Consider the following 23,818-nt stretch of genomic DNA (forward strand, 5'->3'; position numbering starts at 1 on the left):
GGTTGTTTTAATTTGCATTTCTCTAATAATGACTTAGAGCATTTTTTTCATGTGACTATAAATTGTTTTGATTTCTTCATCAGAAAACTGCCTGTTCATATCCTTTGACCATTTGTCAATTGGGGAATGACTTGTATTTTTACAGATTTGACAGAGTTCTTTATATATTTGAGATATGAGGCCTTTATCTGAAAAGCTATCTATAAATTTTTTTCAAAATGTTCTGCTTTTCTTCTGATCTTGGCTATTTTTGTTTTGTTTGTACAAAATCTTTTTAATTTAATGTAGTCAGAATTATCCATTTTACACCTCTCACTGTTCTCTGTCTCTTTTTTATTCATAATTGTTTGCCTGTCCATAAGTATGATAGGTAATATGTTTCATGTCCTTCAAATTTTCTTGTAATATCTCCCTTTATATCTAGGTCTTGTATCCATTTTGGCCTTATCTTAGATCTCTTCTATTTTTTCAGGGTATCTCTCTGTGGAGAGAAATATGAAAGAAGTGGTTGTCATTCTGACATGTCATAGGATGAAAAGGGGAAGGAAATAATGTCCTACATAATTATTGTCCAGAGGACTTCACTATGTAGTCAATGGTGCCCTATTGTCATGAATGAGTATAATAATGTACCCTCCCAAATGCCTGACTACCTAATTTATCATGAGATCATGACTTGGGTAGTGGCAAGAACATAATCCACTAAGTCTAGCGGAAAATGTAATTAATTGCTAATATTGAAAAATAATAACTTTTTTAAAAGGAGAAGGGCAAAGCTAGTGAAAAAGGGGAGACCATTATGTCTGATTCGTATATTTGTTTTTAGGTTTTGGGAGTAGAGGGAGAAGATTTGAGTAAACTAGTAAAAAAAAAAGGGGGTAGTAAAAAAATTAAATTTAACAGCTGTTGCTTATTTGTTATTTAAAAAGATTCTGTTCAAAAGTACCATTAGGTAGAAGGATTTTTTTATCTGAGCAACAGATTTAAAATATACAGGCTCATAAGAATATATATATATATATATATATATATATATATATATGTATACACACACACACACACACACACACACACACACAGAGTACTTATTCATTAGCCTGTATGTAAAATTAAGCAGGCTCCTGTATCAGAGTGTCTAACTGATTTTAGATATGTCTAAGAACAGGAAAATAATGAAAAGGGAAAAGGGGGAAAGGAAATTGATATAATATCAATTTCATATTGAATCTTATAATACTGAAATTGAAGTATATATTAATTAAAGGTAAGTATACTTTGATCCATATACACAACAAAGAATGGGTCAGGAACCATGAATGTTGCACCTTTTTATCCTGAACGTACTTTTTATTGTCAATTAATGTTGCAATTTTTTAGAAAGAAAGAGAGAAAATTCCCTTCCTTCTTCCCAAGGCTAACCTCTCTACTCCATATTTTCAATTCCATCCCTTCCTTTCAGTGTCTTGTTCTCTCAGTTATCACATTTCCCCGGCTTGTTCCATTTCTTCTTTTCTACCTGCTCTTTCCTTTCTGCTTTCCACATATGCTGATTTCCTCTATCACAGAAACATTTGTACTTGATCTTATTGCTAGCCATCGTCTGGTTCTCACTTTTCTTGTGCTGTCAGATTTCTTGAGTAAGTTGTCTGCACCTAAAACTACAGTTACCCCTTCCATGTAGCAGGGGTTAGGGGTGTAGCACCCCCACAATCTGGAAGATCTGCATAAATTTTTTTGGCCCTCTCTTCGTACCAGAGAAGAAGTCTGAATTATTATGGTATTAAAACATAAAATATGTTAACATTATACAATACTATACATATATTTTATGCATTTCTGAGTTTCTAAACTTTTTCTGTGTTATCTGTTGGCCTTTGTGTGTAATCTGTGGCTTCGGCAAAACTCCCCCAAAATTTCCATTTAATTTCTTATGGCAACCCACAATACAGCAAAACCTCAACGGGGAAAGTCATGATGTGGAAGAGATATCTGTACTTGTTCTCCAAATATTCTTTTCACTCTTCCTGTCTTTGCACCTTTGCCTACCCTACCCTTCCTGCTCCCCCTCCCCACAGCTACTTGATTTCCATTTTTTTATTCCCCTATTCAAGTTGTACCTTTTGTCCTTCATTTGGCAATGAATTGTACATCTCACACACCTTGTTATTCTCCTCTTGTAACCACAGTTCCTGAAAGCTGCATCCTAGGAAGCAGATTATATTTTTTTTTCCATAAGAACAGTGTTAAAATTGAAGTTTGGTTTCTTTGCCAGGAAGTCAGTCAGTATTTTAGATTATAGATATGATGAACAATAAGATAAACAACACAGTACAAGCCTTACAAATGGGTGTAAATATAATACACACACTAACTATTTGTGGGTCCCCAAAGTGCTAATATATTACATATAGAGCTGAATGTAGAAGTCATCTTCATTCCCACTGCCATTCTTGTCGCTTTATAAACTTTGATCTCAGTGTAGTTTACATTTTCCAGCAATATTGCTGATGGTGGATATACTTCCAGCCAGTTCCCACCTCCATTAGCATTGCCTCTTTTACCTGTGCCATTACTTAGTCTGCAAGCTGCCCCCTCTCTCTTCAGGGCAGACCTTAAAAATGAAAACCTCTATTTCTTGCTGTTGGAAGAGCACGCACAATTTACTTACATTTACCTTATGCTGTTAGTCCAGCTTTTTTAGGACTGTTAATAATAGCCAGACAATGCTCCACCTGGTAATCTCTTTTCCTCCATGTCCACCTTCTTTAGAACCCACTAGGCTAATCCCACTGGGTTCTGTCCTAATGAGAAAATTCTCCATATGCACATAGCCAGAAGCTTCCTAACCATAGATAGGCAAGACTGCCAGATGCGGCCTTCTGATCACACAATCCTCATCACCTTTTCCCCACTTAAACCAAAAGGTCAGACACAAGATCATTCTGACCCAGTTCTGCTAACTAATGCCAAATGTACTAGGCTGGGCCAGACTCAGGATTGGAATAAAATGAGACACCCTTATTACCTCATCCAACATTTAACAAAAAAAAAGTTTATTTTTGCCACAAAGATACTCTACTGGGTCAGGCAGATGCAGGCCCCTCCCCTCCATACAGAATCTCATAATGGTCAGAAGCATGCGTTGACTTTCATGACAGGGTGACATCCATTAAGTCTGAGGCTCACTGACTCTCTGTACACTGTCCGTTTTATACCCTACACAACTGAGAAGCCATGTCGAAGGCTCGAACCCTAGTTCCCTGAATCAATCAAGTCTCAGAGGTAGCCTTTTAGCAAAAAATTAGCCCAGCCCACATGACAGGAACCCTACTATTGCTTCTATATCACAGGGCTATTAGCACAGCTTTGAGAAGAGTTTCAAAGATGAGAATTACTAAGGCAAGAACAGTATCTTGACTGTCCAGAATGTTATTAGAGTCATCCATGCAGGGATCACCAAATGAACAAATGACTGCAAACAATGAGATGGTTACTGTGCAGCATCAAAGTGATGCAAACAGAATTCAAAGCAGAAATATGCAGAGGCTGACGGTGCTGTTATTTTACCCTCCTATTATTACTTTTTTATACCTCCTCCTGTCTTTTCTCCTTAACTAAATTTGTCAGTCCTGGAGGGTAGGGACTACCTCTAATTTTTATCCCCACAATGCTTTGCACATCAGTATTTCTGTTCATATTATCTCCTCTGTTAGAATGTAAGCTCCTTGAGGGCAAGTTCCATTTCATTTTTGTCTTTGTATCTCCAGTGCTTTGCACATATTTATTGTTCTGTCATTTCAGCCATTTTGGGGTTTTCTTAGCAAAGATACTGGAGTGGTTTGCCATTTCCTTCTCCTGCTCATTTAACAGATGAGGAAACTGAGGCAAACAGGGTTAAGTGACTTTCCCAGGGTCATACAGCTAATCAGTGTCTGAGGCTGGTTTTGAGCTAAGGAAGATGAATCTTCCTAACTCCAAGCCTTGCATTCTATCCACTGGGCTACTTAGCTACCCTTAAAAGCACCTGCCTCACAGGATTGTTGTCAGGATCAAATGAGATAATATACACAAAGTGCTTTGCACATCCTAAAACACTACATAAATGGCTAGCTATTCTTGTTATTACTGCTATTGATGTAAGTTTCAAGAAGGGCTTATATCCATTAATTTACATGAGCCTTTTCTGAAGCTGACTTCCATAATAATAAATTTATTTATACTGTACTCTAATGACAACTATAGGTACTAAACAGGGAATTAGCCAGATTAAATAATTCACAATAGCCCATTAAATAGTTTATAATGCATATTATGCCAAATGGCAATGTGAGGGATCTAAAAATGAACTCATTTTATTCATAGCTAATTCCTAGTCTCTTAAAAGGTATATTTACATATGAGGAGTGTAACATCATTAGTTATGAGGAGAGAAAAACTTCCTTTCCTGATTGGGGGAGCCCTGGTTTCTGTTTACAACTCAGGGTCATCTAATATTATTCATCTTTTCATCCCCCATTATGAGCTCTTGTGTGATGTCAGTTGTAAAGTTGGGTAAAGCCAGGCAGTCAGTCCTCAAGAAAAAAGGGCTGATTGAAATAAGGGGATTACCCTAAAGGATCCCAACACTTAAGCCAATGGAGCCTCAGACACACAGAACAGGTGAGTCTGGTCATCAATTGGACACTTCTGGACATGTTGGGTCTCCTGTTTTGGGACTCAGCTTTTCTCATGTGTTGTGCCACCCAGTGGTTTTAGCTATGGTCTTTTGTGCATTCCTAATACTTTCTTTTCAATTTGCTGATTTTCCTGATTTGCTTCATTCTTAAAATGTGTGCTTCTATATTTACCTAGATAGACCAGCTCCAAGTTACTCTGCTCCCACGGAAACCACCTCCCAAGATCCTCCATGCTATGACAGCCCTAGAGACACAGGTGAGTCCAATACAGGTGTACTTTAGAAGCCCCTAAGATTACTTCCATAAAGTTAGAGGCTAGCACTCCCAGAATCTCATGTAATAAATAGGCTGAACTGTGGAATTTTATTATTTGTCTTGATTTTTAAAAATACACAATTATTGTTGGAACATATATATTGTGGTTTTGATCTCAAACCACTTTTTACAATGGTCATATTAATTTCTGTTTGCTAATATTCAAACTACTTTCCTCTTATCTCTACTTCTTTCCTTAATTCAAAGTTCTTCTAGCATTTTTCTCTGAAGTTTCAGGGTTTGAAGAGACTGTTCTAAGAAGTATTCTCCATTTCTTGACCTCCCCTGTCTTGTTTCATTATTATCTCAATATGCTAAGCTATTTATATCTAATATTTGATATAAGCAGTGAAGTAGCATAGTAGATAGAGCACTGAACCTGAAGTCAGAAAGACTTCAGTTCAAATCCTGCCTCAAACATTTCTAGCCATATGACCCTGGGCAAGTCACTTAACCTCTGTTTGACTCAGTTTCCTCATCTGTAAAACGGGAATAATGATAATACTAATACCTATTCTTGTTGTGAGGATCAAAATGATATACTGTATGCAAAGTGCTTTGCGAATCTTAAAGCGCAATATAAATGCTAGCTATTATCATTTCCTTTACTTTTGTGGAGGAGTCAGAAAATATGTTTCTTGAGGAAAATATTTAAATGACTGGCATTCATTTCCTGTCTTATAAAATGATATCTTGTTTGGTCCACTGCAATCTCTAGCATTTGGCAAGGATTTGGTCCTCAAAGATAACAACTGCTCACATTTATAAAGTGATTTTTGGTTACAAAATGCTTTATATACATTGTATTATTTCACCCCCACAACAATTGTGTAAGTAGAATACAAGTATTATGGTCTCCACTTTAGATGTGAGAAAGCTGAGTCCCGGATAAGATCAGTCATTTGTCCAAGGTTACATGCTAACAAGTGCTGGTGTTGGAATCTTTAACTTCTTTCTAAGCCCAGGGACCAATTGTCGTGAATCGTTTTTCCAATCCCCTCATGTGCTACTGCCTCCCCTAAACAAAGAAATTTCTATTTGCTTTGTTTATATTTGATATTACTTGTATGTGTACATATCATTTTCCATAGTAGAATATAAGCTCCTTGAGGACAGGGACAGTTTCACTGCTATCTGCTTGTGTCTGGCATGGCGTAAACACTTGATAAATATTTGCTGATCAATTGATTGATTGGTTGATCAATCCTAGGTCACACCTGACCAGAAATTTGAAATTCCTGCCATCCTTCCACACTGCCTCTACACCTCAAGTGCAATGCTGACTTTTAAAAAAGCGTCATGAGGATCTGGGTGGTGGGGAGGGCCTCACATGGTATCTGTGCCCATGGAGGAGGAGGTGAGCGAACTTGCTTCTGGAATATCCGATGGGGAAAAGTTAAGAAAGCACTCTGGAGAGGCTGTGGAACACACAGAGGCCACTTCTGGTCTGTTGACCATGTGGCAAATGAGAAGCTTTTTGGCTTCAGAGGTCTTAAAAAATGAAATCTGTTTATTGTCATTATCTTTGACTTTGAAAGGACATGCTCCAAAACAGAAAGCCAGAGGGTAGAGTCAGTTCCAGATTATGTTGTTGTATATCACAGGTCAGGAATATCACCTTTGGATTTCTTAGTTTTTGAAGGCTGATCATCTAAAGAATATTCATTCTATATTTTGGTTAAATATAGGTCAAGATACAGAAGCTCCAAAAACTAATGAAGACTCCTCACAAAGTCCTGATGTCAGGCTGTCTGAAACTACAGAAGACGAGGATGAGAAACAACATAATGATGAATATGTTGGGAAAAATGTTGCACCACTGGAGTTAATGACAGAGGTAAATTTTACTTATACATTATTATATATTTGAAAGTCAGATTGTTACATCTTTGCAAATAATAATTTTTAAACCTACCCATGCAGACATTTACCTGGCCATCACCTTTGGGACCCACTTCCAGATTCTTCTGGAGTCTCCCTGATGTGCTGATGGCAACACTAATTGAGAAAGGGGCTCAGGGCAAAGCAGAGTTATGCTTCAACAGCTCTGCTTCCTTTCACTAAGATTGCCTTGGGATGTGTCCTGAGGGGCATCAACACACCCTTTACTTTCTCTGTTTGCCCAGTGTTCCCGTGGCCCACAGTGCCTTTTCTCCTCCCCTTGCATCTCAAATTCCTGTCTATATTTTAAAGCCCAATGCACATTTTCTTTTGCAACTCTCTAAGGTACTTAAATGTGTAATATTTTATATTATAGTTGTCTTGTACTATAGTTTATGTCTTATCTTCCTACTAGACTAACTCTCTGTGAGTTAGACGTGATATTATCTAAATTTTGTAAAGCATAGCAGTAAATGCACCCAGATGCTTAATAATGAAGAAAAAGAAGAGGGTGTGAGAGATAGACAGTAGGATGAGGGAAGAGATGTGAAATACATTTAATACTTTTCTCTACCTGTTTTTTTAACTTATTTCCCACTAACATCAGTTAGAATTAAATGCCTTATTTGTGAAACTTGAATCCAGGTACCACAATGTGCTAGATACTTCCATAGAACATTTATTGATACAGCAGCCCTCCAGTTTATCGCTTAAGATGAAACAGCATATTAGAACACAAAACTTGTATGAACATGCAATGACCACTTTGCTGGGGATAGAGGAGATACCCTCTACTTTTTTCAGGTTCTGCAGCCAGATCTAGAATCCCAGATCTAGAGTTAGGAGGGTCCCTTATAGTTTATTTGATCCCAAACTCATTACACTGTTGAGAAAATGAAAACAGGGAAGAGTTAAGGACCTTACCTCAGAGTCATCCAGGTAGTAAGTTGGCAAAGCCCCATGGGATTTGACCTCAGGTCTCTTAATTCTAATTCTAGGACTTTTTTCCCTGCAACTACCCTACCTGGAAAGGAGGGAGATATGTTTACTCCTTGTATTTGTCTAATTGTTTGTATTCATAATATTTGACATGGATGTTTGGAAAGTCTAGAATCATTACCCAGTCAATTTACTAAATCATCTGTTTAGTTAAAAATTAAATGTGAACACTGTTTTTGTTTTTACTGTCATCATTGAATATGTCTAAGCTTGCAAGAAAGCTAAAATAATGAAAATTTGGCTTAGCTACGAATTCACTTGTGTCTTCAGAAAAATCATTTATAATACATAATTTTATGTATGAAATGAAGATAATTTTCTTGCAATTAGATTTTTGAAATGTTCTGAGGTTCCTGGATGAAGGATTAAATAGATACAAAATACGACTTTCCTTGCTCTTGTTATCACAGAGACTTGAAAGGCTATGAATAAATCATCCAGTTTGGGGGACTTTCTGCAAAAAAACCTCTTCCCTTACTCCTTAAAGCAGGGGTGGGGAATCTGCAGCCTCGAGGCCGGCCACATGTGACCCTCTGAGTCCCCAAATGCGTCCCTGTTTGGTTCAGTCAAAGGGCCGCACTTGAGGACCTAGAGGGCCACATATGGCCTCGAGGCTGCAGGTTCCCCACCCCTGCCATAAACAGAAGCTTAAGATCAATAAAAGAGGTGTAGTAATACTAATGTAAATATCACTTCATTTTTAACATATTGTCTCAAGAATAGAATTTGGTTATATAGAAGCATATTACTAAAATGTAGCAAACTGAATTCCTGTATTGTTGACTCCACTTAAATTGTCAGCTTTGCGACTTCACAATTCAAAACCAATAGGTGATGTCAATTTATATGCTAATGAAAAATGCACAATTGCAAAGATTGTACTTAGAACAGTTAAGTCCTTTTGTACCTATGTCACTATGCCATGCATTTTGGAGCATAAAATAAACGCTTACCAATGAGAAGTTTCCTAATGCTACCTTTCCTGATTCTTGATGCTGCTTGCTTCATGAACTGAAACTCTTCATTGCACAAATCTGCTTAGTTCTCAGAAACAAATGGAAAATTATTAAATGTTAATAATTGTATCATGTAGGCTTTGACGATCAAATATAGTAAAAAAATCCTAAAATATTTTCTTATCAAGGTAGATTACTACTACATCCTTACTATGAAATTTCACAAGGAAAGAGGAATTCCTTTGTCATTTTTCCATTAAAAGTAATAATGCATAAGAAAAGTGAATAGAAAAAAACCGAATCCACACTATTTGAAATCATAATTATATACATTTTGGTCATTGCTTCCAGCTCAATAGAAGTATACAGGGTAAATTCAAATAATTTGACCACTTTAGGAAATTTATTAGTGTTACTAATCAGAAGCCATCCATAGCTGTGCCTATGCTAATGATTTTATCATTAAGTGATTGGAAGGATGGTATTGAAATGGTGCTTAGCTGAAAAAGACTCCTTTAAGCAATCTTCGTTTAGATAAAGGAAATAAGTTACTCTTCATGCAAAGTCCTATAACTATGATAGGAGTGTTGCCCATTTTCAAAAAAGAGATGTATCCATCTATCATGACATCTTTTTATATTAAAAACTCACTCATGTAGAACTTTATTTTTTATTTTAAATATTTTACTTTTTTCCAATTACATGTAAAAACAATTTTTAACATTCGGATTTTTTTTTAATTTTCAGTTTCAAATTCTCCCCCTCCCTCCCCTGCCCCTCACTGAGAAAGCATACAATTTGACATAGGTTAAACATGTATGGTCATGCAAAACATATTTCCATATTAATCATGTTGTGAAAGAAAACACAGAATAACCCTTCAGCCTACTCAGACACAGAACTTTAAAAATACTTTTCTCACAACTTTGCTGTGAGGTAGGGAGTAAAAATGTATTATTAGGCCTATTGTATAGAGAGGGAAACCCAGATTCTGAGGAGGTAAATGACTTGCCCAGGGTCACAGAGTAGTAAGTATCAGGTCAAATCAACAAGCATTTCTTAAGCACCTATTGTGTACCAGGCACCGGGCTAAGCAGTGGGTATACAAAGAAATGCAAAAATAGCCCCAGCTCTGAAGGATCTCACCGTCTAATAGATGATATCTGAGACAAAATACAAACTTGGGACTCCTGATTCCAAGTCTAGCATTATTTCCACAATAAATATCAGGCTGTCTCTCAAATCATTCACATTTAGCATTCATCCTTGTGGTTTTAATATTATAAATAATTTATAAGGAGACAAATATTTTTGATTTGTCATTCTGCTTTAATATTAAATATATTTTAGTTATATTTACATTTATTCAATAGTCAATATTAATTTTTTTAACATTCATTTTTTAAAATTTTGAGTTCTAAATTCTCTCCCTCCTACCCACTCCTTCCCTACCCCTTGAGAAGGTAAGCAATATGATACCAATTATACATGTGAAGTCATGTAAAACATATTTCCATATTAGTCATGTTGCAAAAGAAACCACCCTTCCCCCTCCATAGAACAAAGGAAAATTAAGTAGAAGAAGTATGCTTCAATCTGCATCCAGAGTTCATCAATTCTCTCTCTTTGGAGGTGGACAGCATTTTTTATCATGGGTCCTTTGGAATCATCTTGGGTCATTGTCTTAATCAGAGTAGCTAGGTCTTTTACAGTTGATCATGGTTATAACACTGCTGTTATTATATACACTTTCTTCTGGTTCTGCTCACTTTACTTTGTATCAGTTCATTTAAGTCTTTCCAGGTTTTTCTGAAACCCCTCTATCATTTCTTATATCACCAATAGTAATCCATCACAATCATATACCGCAACTTGTTCAGCCATTCCCTAATTGATGGGCATCCCCTCAATTTCCAATTCTTTACCACCACAAAAAAAAAGCTGCTATAAATATTTTTGTACAAATAGATTATGTCCCCTTTCCTTTGTTTTATGGCCCTTTGGACATAGTTCCAAATTTTTCTCCAGAATGGCTGGACCAATTCACAGCTCTACCAAAAGTACATTAGTGTCCCAGTTTTTCCATATCCTTTCCAGCATTTGTCATTTTCCTTTTCTGTTATGTTAGCCAATCTGACAGGTGTGAAGTGGTACCTTAGAGTTGTTTTAATTTGCATTTCTCTGATCAGTAGTGCATTTTTTAATGTTACTGTTGATAGCTTTGATTTCTCCTTCTGAAAACTGCCTGTTTATATCCTTTGATCATTTATCAATTGGGGAATGACCTGTATTTTTATAAATATGGCTTAGAACCTCATATATTTGAGAAATGAGGCCTTTATAAGAGAAATTTGCTACAAATTCCGCCCCCCGCCCCAGTTTCCTGCTTTCCTTCTAATTTTGGCTCATCTGTTTTTAAAATAAAATTTTTTATTAGTCTGATTGTAGTCATGCTTTAGCCCACTGTCCATTGACAGTTAAAACACAATCTTTTACTAAAAGTATTATGTAAGCATCTGCCCTGGCATTCTGCCTACTTCATTTTGTGGTGAACAATGCAGGCAGAAACAGGATGTTTTCATGATTGACAGATATAAGTCATTTTTATGCTTCTCCAGCATTCCTTCAGTGGATACATGTTTTTATTGATCCTCCTGTTTATTGCTACCATTTGAATTGTCTTAGGAAGATTCTGAAGATCACCTGGCAGGATAAGATACCAGACACTGAGGTCTTTACTTGAACTAAACTGCCAAGCATTCAAACTCTGCTTCAGAAAGCTATCAAACTCTACTGCAGAGAGCACAACTCCGATCGACTGGCCACTTTGTTCAAACATCAAATGTGTGCTTACCAGAAAGACTATTTTATGGAAATTTCACACAGGGCAAACCCTCACATGGTGTTCAGAAAAAGCAATGCAAGGACACTCTCAAGGTCTCTCTTAGGAACTTTGGAATTGATTGTGTGACAAGGGAGACGCTGGCACAAGAACCTGAAAAGACCTTACTTAGCCTACAAGACCCTTAAAGGGTCTCCCATTTCATCCTGGGCCATCTGCAGTTATCCTGATGAATATCTGGCCACTGGAGCCAGATGGCTCTGGTGGAGAAAGTGAGGCTGGTGACCTTTGCACAGCCCTCCCTCACTCAAATTGAAGTCAACTGCAAGTCATGTCATCATTTCCCTGATGTCATGGTCCTCTTTGAGAATGAAGGACAAACACAAGAACTCATCAGAAAAGGTGCTGTGCTCTATAAGCAAAGCAGAATTGAGGTAGTTCAAAAGAAACTTGAGATGGACAAATTTAGAGAATCAACCCCAAATGTTCACATGGACTATTTGTGCCCAACCTGTGGTACAGCTTTCTGAGCTCATATTGGTTTGATCAGCCACAGTCAGACACACTGTTACTTGACTCTAACATGTCATTTTGGCCCTCTTTGAGAGCTAGGGACAACAACCACCACCAACAACCACAATCCTCATGTTTACTCTAACCTATCTACTATGCTTCTGATTCACCTCTTGTCCATGAAACAGAACCTCAGGACTTCCCATTAGGAAAGGACATTAGCAGCCGTATAGTCTAACCTATAATCAAGCAAGAATCCCTTCTACAAATGACAAAAATTTCAGCCTTTGTTAGAAGACTTCAAAAGAGGGAAACTCTTGACCTACAGAGGCAACCCATTTCACTTTCTACTTGCCCTGCTTATTGGAAGTATTTATCTCTTTGTAGATTCTACAAATTGGTCCTCTACAGTCAAGCAGAATGAATCTAATACTTCTTTTATGTTATAGCCCACTGAATACTTGAAGACAGTTATCATTTCCCCCTAATATTCAGACTAACATTTCTAAGTCATTCATCTGATCTTCATATAGCATGAAATCTAAACCCTTTACCATCCTGGTTGCCTCTTCTCTGTGTGTTCTTCAGCTTATCAATGAACTCTTAAAATGTAATGGCCAGAACTGAATACAAAACTCAAGATTTAATAATGACCAGCATAGAGTACAGTGGAACTATCGCTGCCTTTTTCCTGGCGGTCATGCCTTTCTTAATTTAGCCCCAAATCACACTACTTATTCAGCTTGGAAATGAGCTAAAATCTATATGGTTATTCCATCCACTTGGTGGGGAGGGGAATAGGGTTCCGGCATCCCCTCGATCTGGAAAATCTGAGTAAAATTTTTTTACTCTCCCTTTGTACCAGAGAAGAAGTCTGAATTTTTTTCTTTCATGTAGTGTTTACAATGCCTTATTGTAAAATTTCGGTTAAGTATATGATCATAGGCTCTGTGTCAGCTGCTGGCTTTCACATGTCATCTGTGGCTTCCACAAAACTCCCCAAAAAATCCCATCTAATTTCTTATGCCAACCCTCAATATATTGAAACCTTCATGGGGAAAGTCGAGACATGGAAGGATAACTGTACCTCATTTTCAGACCAGCTTCTTGATATATCTCCTCCATATCCTGTAAGATGAAAAAATTGAGAAATTTATACTTTTAACCCAAGTATAAGCATTACATTTATCCCTACTGCATTCTATGTCATTAAATTCTTTTCAGTTTTCTAACCTGTCGACATATTTTGGAGCTTTATCCTAACATCTAAGGTATTATCTATTCCTCTTCATTAGATTGTGAGCTCCTTGAAGGCAGGGACTATCTTTTTTAACTAGGTAAAGATTTTGTTAACTTTTTTCCAAACTTTAATTCCAGGCTTGTTCAGTGTGGTTAGGCTGCAAAGAATGAATTGTGTATAAGCAATAAATGAAAAGAACTGCAATATCCAGTGGTCTTCAAAATACTAGAGATCTAATTTTCCATATCTGTGTGGGGATTAAAATTGTCCAACCTGCAATAAAAGAGACTGAGGCAGAGCTCTGAGCCAATGATATTTTATTAAACTGTCCATGGTCCCCTCTAATGAAGCCAACCTCAGATTTTCCTCGTGATCTGAGGTACTCTTCCTTCCAGGGCCCTATGTTTATAGGGCTAGATACCTAGACATTCTTGAGTGGCTATACCAAATACAGAATAATTCCATCAATTGACATATGACACATAGGCTAAAATAAGCAAAATAATATATCAACAGAGTCACGGGTTGGGTGAAGTAAGAAATATCCATTGACTAGGAGGTCATAAGATGGTTATAAGGTGGTAACCTGTTTGTGTTGGACAAAAGAGAATGGTCCAGAGGCACAAAAATAAATTGAGAGACTTTCCATGTAATTGAGTCACTTCCACCACACCAGGTTTGGTCACCATGACAACAAAAAACAAGGGTGGAGGGCCTGTAGTTATCTTTCTATGATTAAGCAAGTGAATTTGCAATCTGTAGCTCACAGCTCTGGGGCCAAATATACAGAACTTGTAATTGCTACCCCCATAAAATCATATCAAATTGATTTATACTGATTGAAATAGTGTAGGGGTCCTCAATGAACCAGCTTTCTCATTCATAAAGAAAAAGAAGAAAAGCAGTCACATGATATAAAATAGCAGCTTCATTTAATTTTTCAAATTTTAACTTTTGTTAGTTGGTACTCAATTCAGTTTGCCCTGTTCTAAGAGGCCTCATCAACATTCCCAGTGAGATCTAAAAACCTCATCATCATTATCCTCCGCAGTGGCAAGTGGTGCTTTTCCATTGGCAGGTTGTTTGGGCAGAGACTCTGCCAGTCTTCCTAAGGTAGTCAAGACTGTCAGCTCTAAACTGGTCTAAAATTCTGGGGAGCATTTCTGTTAGCTGCTTTGTCTAAGCATGGACTATAATAGTAAACATGTTTGCAGCCAATGATGCCTAAACTTTAGGATTTTTAAAGTGAGTCACTGTACCCTGGTTGGTAAACATATTTACCACTTTGATGCCAGGAATATCATTTACTCCTAGTTTCTTTAAGGAAAACTGAAGTTTCTTATATACTATAGCTGTTCTACGAACCACCTTCTTCTTTCTCCAAGCAGTTCCTTTCCCACCCAAGTACATTTGTGCCTACAACTTAGCAAGTTTCTCTGGTTCCTAATTGTTTCTTTCATCTTGCTGGAATGGAAACAGAACTGTGCAGGTGACCAGAGGTCACTTCCGGGGTTGAAGGTAGACAGGATAAAGATAGAAGACTCAGGGTAACAAGATGGCAGCCAGAGAGGAAGCCAGAAGTGATACCTGGGCCCAGGAACTTTCTTTTGCCTCTTATTTTATCTCCAGTGTCTAACATAGTACCTGGCACATATTAGGTACTTGTTACATGCTTATTCATTGACTGGTTTTGTGTCATCTGCAGATTTAATAAGAATGCCATCTATGCTTTTTGCCAATCATAGATAAAAATGTTAAAGCGATGCTAAGTATAGATCATTAAGGAATTCCACTGGAGACCCCCTTCCGAGTTGATATTGAACAGTTAACATTCTTTGAGTCCAGTCATTCAGTGAATTCTTAATCCATGTAATTATACTGTTGTCTAGACCACAACACTACATCTTTTCCACAAGAATAGCAGAAGAGACTAACTTTAGTTAAATACTTTGCCACAATCTAGTTACGTGTGTCTATACCTTTCTTCTGATCTACTAGTTAGTAATCAACTTGTCAAAATAAGGTTAGCCTGTAATGACCTGTCTTTATATAGTTGTGCTGGTTCTTTGGGGTTATGTATCCATTTTTAGGTATTCACTAAGCACCACTGCTATTATAAAATAATACATTGTAGGATTTTGCTAGGAATCACAGTCAGACTTATCATCAGCAGATTCCATTGTCTCTTCCCCCCTTTTAAAAAATTGGGACATTTATTCTTCCTTAATCTTTGGATGCCTCTCCCATTAGTGGCTTATCAATTACTCCTACCAGTTCTTTCCATTCCTGAGGATATAGCTCATCTAGAACACATAACTTGAACTCATTCAGTGTCTCTAAGTGTTCTGTTAATACCTTCCTTATCTTGGATATCAGTTCTCTCTTAGCCGTTTTTGTTCTGTCCTTTCCAATTCATTTTTTTTAATCAATTCTTACTTTACTTGTAATTTTTCAGCCACTCAAAAGGATAGAATAAAAATGGCTAGCAAGTAGTCGATATCCAAGAGAAGTAAATAAAGTAAATTGTTAGAAACTCTTTTGTTCAATTATGTGCTAACAAAACTGATAACTTAAATAAAATGAATGAATACTTACACAAATATAAAATTGCCATATAAATAGAACAAGAAATGGAGGGTTTAAACAAGCCTACCTAAGAAAAAGAAATTGAATAAACCATAAATGAGCTTCTAAAGAAAGAACCACAGGCCCAGATGGATTTACAAGTAAATGAACAATGGACTCCTGCATCACTATTTGCAAAAATAAAGAAGGCATCCTACCAAACTCTGTGCTTATGTAAGACAAATATGATCCTGGGGGAGAGAAAGCAGGGGGAAAACTCCTTGGCAGAGAAGACAGGAAAATAAGAATAAAGACACTCTACCTTCTCTTTGATGTCAGTTATCATCCCATCTGCCTTTAACAGGGATGCCAGCCTCCTTTGATCTTCCTCTTTCCACCAACAAAATGCTTTTTTGCTCTCCCCAGCTGCCCTCCTGCTGAGGAATTCCTCTCCCTAGCACTCCTGACATACTCTTACAGAACCATGCCATGCCTTTGTATCTGTGCCTTGCTAACTGACCCTGCTTATATTTTCTACCTGGCTTTTAAAAACCTCAGATAATTTTGTGTTCCCCGTGTAGCCATTTGGCCTCTTCAGACAAGCCCCTTTTCTCTTCTTCATTACAATTGTTCTTCTTTCTTCAGCATTTCACTATTGAGAGCTTGCTATCCCACCTAGGTTGACTTCTGTAGAAATAGTCCAAAGGATCCACAGTCTTTCCCACCTTTGAAGCCTTTAAAATCTTACCTTCCAAAGTCTATCCCTAGAAGAAATTTATGTCCATATTTCCTTTTCTATATCATATACTCAGGAAAAGAGGAGTGGTCACTTTATTATAATCATACTCAACAGCAAGCATTTATTAAGCACTTACTGTGGGCCAAGCATTCTATCTAAGGGCTAGGGATACAAAGAGGCAAAACCCATGTCCTTGTTCTCAGGGAGCTCACATCTAATGGGAAGACAATGGTGCAAACAGCAAATATACAAAGTACCAATGCAAATGGAAAGTAATCTTTAAGGGAAAGTTCTGGGTGAGTTTGGGGAGGGATGTAACAGGCAAGGCCTGCAGAGATAGGATTGGAGTCAAGTCAGGAGGGAGAGCATTCCTACCGTGAGGAATGACTGTGAAAAGGAACCAGTGGGGAGATGAAGTATAGTAGTTGTGGAATGGACAATATTGCTGGAGTGTAGAGTGTATAAAGGGAAGTATAAGAAGATTGGAAACTTGGAAGGGGCCAGGTTCCTCTCAAGGTTCACATCTTTTCCCTCCAGCACCAGTTCCTTCTTATTGATAAGAATCAAATACATAATCAAAGCCTCCTTTGTGGGTTCCTCTGTCTTTGAAGGATGAAAATTGTCATCGAAGCAAGCCCTGAGATTATTAGCCGCTCTGCTTTTAAGGGAGAGGAGTCTGGATAATTTAAGCTCCCATCATGGTTACATCGTTCCTCTTTGCCAGGCTTGTGGTCTGTTTCCCAAGCTCTTCATTTACTTCTTTTCTCTGTCCAGCTGGTCTATAGAATCCCCCTCTAACAAAATTATTTCTGTTTTTTGCCTTCATCATTCTTCACCCAAATGTTATCCACTGTGCTTCCAATGTTCTGGAGGCCTTTCTTTTGATCTTTTGACACTAGTAGGTAAGGCTGATATCAGAAGTATGTTAGAAGATCTTTGTGGCAGATTGTAAATTTCATGTGGACAGAGATCATATCTTATCTTTATATCTCCCACAAACATCATGTATACCATCCTGTTTACACATATTAAGTTCTTAATAAATGGTTGTTGAATAAATTATTGATTTATTTGAGGTTCTTCCTTAAAAGATGGCCCTATGAGTCTACATTTCTTCCAACTATTTTCATCATAAATATATGCCGGGGTCTCAAAGAAGTGCTAAAACTATACTGAATCGGTTTGATTTTGCTGGAGAATGGTGATGAATTTCATTCCTACTAGCTTCAAAATCCCTAGCAGTTTAAGCCCATCCATTTTTACAGAGCAAACCCTATAGCATATAGTTTATCTACTATAAAGCAAAAAATATTCTACTTACTCCACGGAGCTCAGGCACTGAAGTTGTAGTGCAAAGTGTCCTGAATTTAGCGTCAGGAGGGAGACCTGCCCTGCTTCTCATACTTCCTTGCCATGTGACTGTGGGCAAGTCATTTAAGCTCTCTTTTTAAAGAACAGAATAACATCTGTGACTATTGTGAGGGATAAATTAGATAACGTATCTATAAAGTGCTTTTCAGACCTTAAAGTACTTTCTTAAGTCAGCTATTATTATTTTATTTTAAATGGCTAATCATAATAAGGCACTCAATAAATAGTTCTTTGTTGATTGATTGTAGGCACACTCCTAAACAATGTGTATAAATAATTAGTAACTAAGGGAAAAGGTAATATCATAAGTCTTACTAATATTTAAACCCTAAAACCTACCAATTGTTCATTTTTCTTTTAGTTCCTAAGAGCAGTAATGAGCCGAAACTACACTGCAGCAAAAAAATTATGTCAGTTGAGTAAGTACCATTTTCTTATGCTTTTCTTTCTTTCTTCCACTTTCTTTCTTCCCTTCTTCTTTCCTTCCTTTTTTCTTTCTTTTTCCCTCCTCTGTTTTCTTTCTGTTTTTTCTTTCTCCTTCCCTTCCTCCTTTCTTTCTTTCTCTCTTTATTTCTTTCCCTCTCTCTCTCTTTCTCTGGTCTCCCTAATTTTGCCCAGTCTGAAAATGCAACATCTAGCCTGTCAGTCAATAAACAGAAAAGCAGGGGGAAGGTGGGAAGGGGTACCTGGTGTTGGGACATGATGCAGAAGTCATGAGGAGTGCAGCCAAAAGGGAAATGAAGACATGGCTGATCTGGACTCCTTACTTAAATGGAAGTTCTGGAAAGAAAGATGTCTGCTTCCAATAAGAGGGAAGAAGAGGCTCCTGGAGCAGAGGCCTCCATCCCATTACCAACAGGCATGGAAATTTGGACATGGTCCATTTCCAACCTGTGTTGGTTTGCCTCTGCATAGCAGCCTGGTGTCCCCCCACTCTCAGGGGCTCACTATATTAGGGATGGACTTAGTATCAGCTTTGGCTCTACTACAGCTCAGAACTCCCAAGCCTAAAAGATCAAGAGCAGCCTCAGCCTCCCAGTAGCAGTCATTATAGCCATCCTAGGTTTTCTTTATATTTCTAAATAAATACTTGTTGGATATAATTTCATAATAACAAACATAATGAGCCAGATTTTTCATAAATTAATATAAAGTTAATAAATACATATTATATATACACACGCAATACTTAAATAGAGGGTTGTTTTGGGAGAGGGCACCAGCAATTGGGAGGATCAGAAAAGGCTTCATATAGAATATAGTATCTGAACTGCATCTTAAAGGAAGGGAATGCATTCCAGGCATGGATGTGGAAATGAGAAATAAAGTGACATGAGAGAACAACAGATGGATTTGGATGGATTGCAGAATATGGCAGGGGGAATAACGTCCAAAGAGGGAATATAATTTGGGGCCAATTTCTATGGGACTTTAAAAACTAAACATGGCAGTTTATATTTATTCTAGAGGCAAGAGGAAGCCACTGGAGCTGGTTGATTAGGGGAGTCACATAGTCACATCTGTTCTTGAGTAATATTACTTTGGCAGCAGAGTGCAAGATGAATTGGGAGTGGTGAGAGGTTTGAGGAAGACCAGTGAGTAGACTGGTCCAGTGATCTGGGCAAGAGGTGAAGAACCTAAAATGAAGTGAATAGAGAGAATAGATTAGATGCCCAAAATTGTGTGAAGTAGAAACAGCGAGACTTGACAACTTCGTGGATATGTGGAGTGAAGCAGAACGAGGAGTCAAGGATCATGCCGAGATGACAAACCTGAGACACTGAAAGGATGGTGGTGCTTTCAACAGACACTGGGAAGTTTGGATGAGAGAAGGGTTTGGGGGAAAAGAAACTAAGTTCAGTTTTCACCTTGTTGACCTCACGATGTCTGAGAAATCCGGTTTGAACTTTCCGATAGGCAATTTATGATCCTGGACAAAACTTAGATGAGATGCTAGGCAGCAGGATGTGTAGGTCTGGGAGTCATCAGCACAGAGAGGAAATGGATGCCTGTGGCACTGAGTGATTAAGTGATTTGCTTAAAATCACAGCTAGAATGTCAGAGGCATCGACTTGAACCAAGATCCTCCAAACCCTGAAGCGAGTTCTCTGTCCACTACCCCACATTCCTTCTTTTGGCAATCCAATAACTTACCAAGTCCCGTTAATTCTACCTCTGCAATATGTCTGTCTTCCATCCATCCATCCCATCCTCTCCCTATATACAGGTCTCCATCTACCTGGACTGCTGCAACTGTCTAACAGCCTCTAGTTTATTTATCCTGCAAACTGTTCTTTGTACTCCTATCTTCCTTACTCATTGGTCTAGTCCTGTAATACCTCTGCTCAAGACCCTACAGAGTATAGTTCAAATTCCTTTGGCTAACATTTAAGGAACCTTCATGATCCTGTGCTGTTCTTATCTTTCCAGCTTTAATTTATGCTAATACTCTCCATGGGCTTTGCACACTAGCCCAACTATTTCCAATCCTTCATTCACATCCTATGCTTTATCACTTCCTTGCCCTTATTTATATTGTTCAGTATAATGTTCTTTCTTCCCTCTTACCCACTGAATTCAAACTCAGTGTCTCAGAGACATCTCAAATTCAACCTGTCTGAAAAACAACTTTTCCCCAAAACCTTCCCCTCTCTTGAATTTCCCTAATTTCATCAAAGGTACCATTATTCTTCCAGTCTCCCAGGTTCATAACTTTGGCATTATCCTTAATAATTCTTCCTTCTCTTGGTCTCACTCATTCAGTCAACAACAAATCTTGCTATTTTTAACTCCATTACATCTCTCACATCCAATCTCTTCTTTCTATGTAGGCCTTATTATCTCTTGTTTATACTATCACAATATTATACTAATTGGTTCCCTTGCATGTTTCATGATTGATTCTTACCAATCCTTTAAAATCACTCAAACCCTTTCCAAGAAGCTTTTTCTTAACTGCCCCTCCAGATTTTCATTCCACTAGGTAATATTCCTTTCCTCCATTAGACCACATTTATCAATTTATTCACGTACTTGTGAATTACTGTGTTGGTTAATTGTGTGCATGCCCCATATTTCTTGATTAGAATGTAAGTAGGGACTTATCTATGAGTTTTCTGTCATCTGAACTTTGTGTCTCCCTCAGTGCCTAGCCCAGTGCTCTGCACATAGTAGGTGCTTAGTAAATGTTGTTAAAATGAAAATCAATTACGTCAAAATTATACAAGAAATATCAGAAGTAAAAATATAATACTGTACCTTAAACTTGGTAACATAGACTAAGTAACTTCAGAGTCATTTGAGCCAGGATTAGGTCCTTAGGTCCAAGATCCTGAGCTCTGCTTATTTGTGTCTAAGATTATTAGGTTGTAAAAATAATTTCTCCTAGTTCCCCCTCAAGTACTTTACAATTTGAGTAAGACTGGTTTATTCTGGTTAGTTTCCTATCTAATTGCGAATATTGGAGTTATATCTTCTCTTGACTACAAAACTTAGTATCTGTCATGTTGGATGTCTTCTGAGGGCTTTTAACTTTATTCCTTTTTTTGTTTCAATCTACAAAGATTTCTCTTAAATAATTTTATTGGCTAATAGGAACTTAAACTTCATCCGCTTTCCACACACTATTCTTATATAGTCCTAATGTCTCCTACCATTTTCCTGTTGTCTCCTGCAGAACAGATGTCTTTGCCTGCATCCCATCCCCCTCTTTGTATTTGTGGCAGTCTTGTATAATGTTTTTAAAATGGGACTGGAAGTCAGAAGTTTCAGGTACCATTTGCAGCTCTTCTTTTGGTTTGCCATAAGGACTTTGCAAAAAATCAGTCTTACTATTTCTTGGTACTTTCACATACAAGACGGATAGGCTCAGTTTTGTCAGAGAGAGACAGAGGAGAGAGAGAGAAAGAGGGAGAGAGAGAGATTCCCCCCCCCCATCACAGACAACTAAAGTCTCTAAGTGGGAGAATTTGAGCCTTTTGATATTTACTTCATTACTACTTTGATGGACCCAAGATCCTATTGGTGCTGTTACTCCTCCCTTCCCTAATATACATCAAAATCTATCCATTCCTATCACACCCTGCGTGCATCTCATCCTCAACCTCATCATCCTCTTGCCCATATATTTCCATGAAACTTCCATAGAGGATCTGCAATACACTGGAGATTGTCCTTTGAGTCTTTGTATCAACAATCCAGCTACCAGCTTCTGTGGGGGTGTAAGATCCACCAACAACCAGCACCCAGAAAGCTGCCAACACAGGTCCTTTTGATCTTCTTTACTTAAGGAAAGCAACATTAAGGGGTTAACGATCTTACTTTAATCCAGCATACAAATAACATCCACCTAGTTCAGGGGAAAAAGCCAGCACCCTGAATTATAGATCAAATACAATTCATAGTTATCAATATCTGAGTGTTCAGCCAGGGAGCTCATTACAACAGCTGGCCCAGAGTCACATGCCACTTCTGCTGTGGCTAGGAGCTCCAAGACAGAATGCTAACCTCTGCGCTTAGGTATCCTGTTCAGGGCCCCCAGGGCCCTGACCTCACCCAGGCTGGGCATGGAAAAGTTCCCCACCCCCAATATCACATCAGATACAAATCAATCAATGACTCCCAATTGTCTCAATGCTGAGAAATACAAAAACATCCCACTTTATCTGCCCCATTCAAACAAAGGCCAGAATCATTAAAGGTCAACAGCAAAAAGTTCCACCTTAATTACTATTAAAGTCTTTTAATATTTCATGTATATAATGCAACCCTTGATCTGTCTTCTATATTCCTTTTGGTTCAGTTAACAAATATTTATTAAGGGGACTTCCAGGGGTGGAGCCAAGATGGCAGCTGGAAAGCAGGGACTTGCGTCAGCTCCCCACCAGGTCCCTCCAAAAACCTATAAAAAATGTCTCTGAACAAATTCTAGAACTGCAGAACCCACAAAATAGCAGAGGGAAGCAGGGATCTAGCCCAGGACAGCCTGGATGGTCACTGGATGAGGTCTATGGTGTACACAGTAGAGGGGAGCAGAGCTCAGCATGGGAGGCAGCAGGACCAACCAGACCAGGAGCCAGGCAGGACAGGCCCTAGCACCCTGAATCAGTGAGCTGTGGCAGTTACCAGACTTCTCAACCCACAAACACCAAAGACAACAGAGAAGGTTAGTGGGAAAAGCTGCAGGGGACAGAGTTCACAGTTTGGCCACTACCCCAGGGGCAGCAGGGGAGGTGCAGCTACAGAACTACAGCTGCAGTTACTTCTGGCCCCAGACCCATGTGGTGGGAGGAATTAAGTGGTGGATCAGAGCAGGAGTTCAGAGCCTGCTGAAGATTTGGTCAGGTCTGGGTTGGATTCTTGAGGAAGGAGGAGTGCTGGGGTGGCAGAGCTGGCTGTATAGAAATAGCTCTGAAATCAATGGCGAATCCCCTGAAGCTTGGAACAAAGTACTCTCCGCTCTACAAGCAGTCATACCCTGATGAAAAACTCAAGGGTCAAGTAAGTTGGCTGGGAACATGGCCAGGCAGTGAAAACACACCCAGATTCAGTCTCAGACTTTGGAATCCTTCTTTGGTGACAAAGAAGACCAAAACATACAGCCTGAAGAAGTCAGCAAAGTCCAAGAGCCTACACCAAAAGCCTCCAAGAAAAACATGAACTGGTCTCAGGCCATGGAAGAGCTCAAAAAGGAGTTGGAAAAGCAAGTTAGAGAAGTAGAGG

The 23,818-nt window shown here is 38.3% G+C and overlaps 1 long non-coding RNA gene and 1 pseudogene across 1 annotated transcript in view; one reads left to right on the forward strand and one right to left on the reverse strand.

The window, feature by feature from the left end:
* LOC118835737 overlaps positions 1-4,921 on the forward strand; it is a 39,239-nt gene extending 34,318 nt beyond the window's left edge. The window contains exon 6 of the long non-coding RNA XR_005009519.1: positions 4,852-4,921. This is a non-coding gene — a long non-coding RNA (uncharacterized LOC118835737). The remainder of the gene's footprint in view (positions 1-4,851) is intronic.
* Positions 4,922-14,395: 9,474 nt separating this feature from the next.
* On the reverse strand, positions 14,396-14,882 carry LOC118835736 (annotated as a pseudogene).
* Positions 14,883-23,818: the final 8,936 nt, after the last annotated feature.

This window comes from Trichosurus vulpecula, chromosome 2 (genome assembly GCF_011100635.1).
Source record: "Trichosurus vulpecula isolate mTriVul1 chromosome 2, mTriVul1.pri, whole genome shotgun sequence".
NCBI classification, from domain to species: Eukaryota; Metazoa; Chordata; class Mammalia; order Diprotodontia; family Phalangeridae; genus Trichosurus; species Trichosurus vulpecula.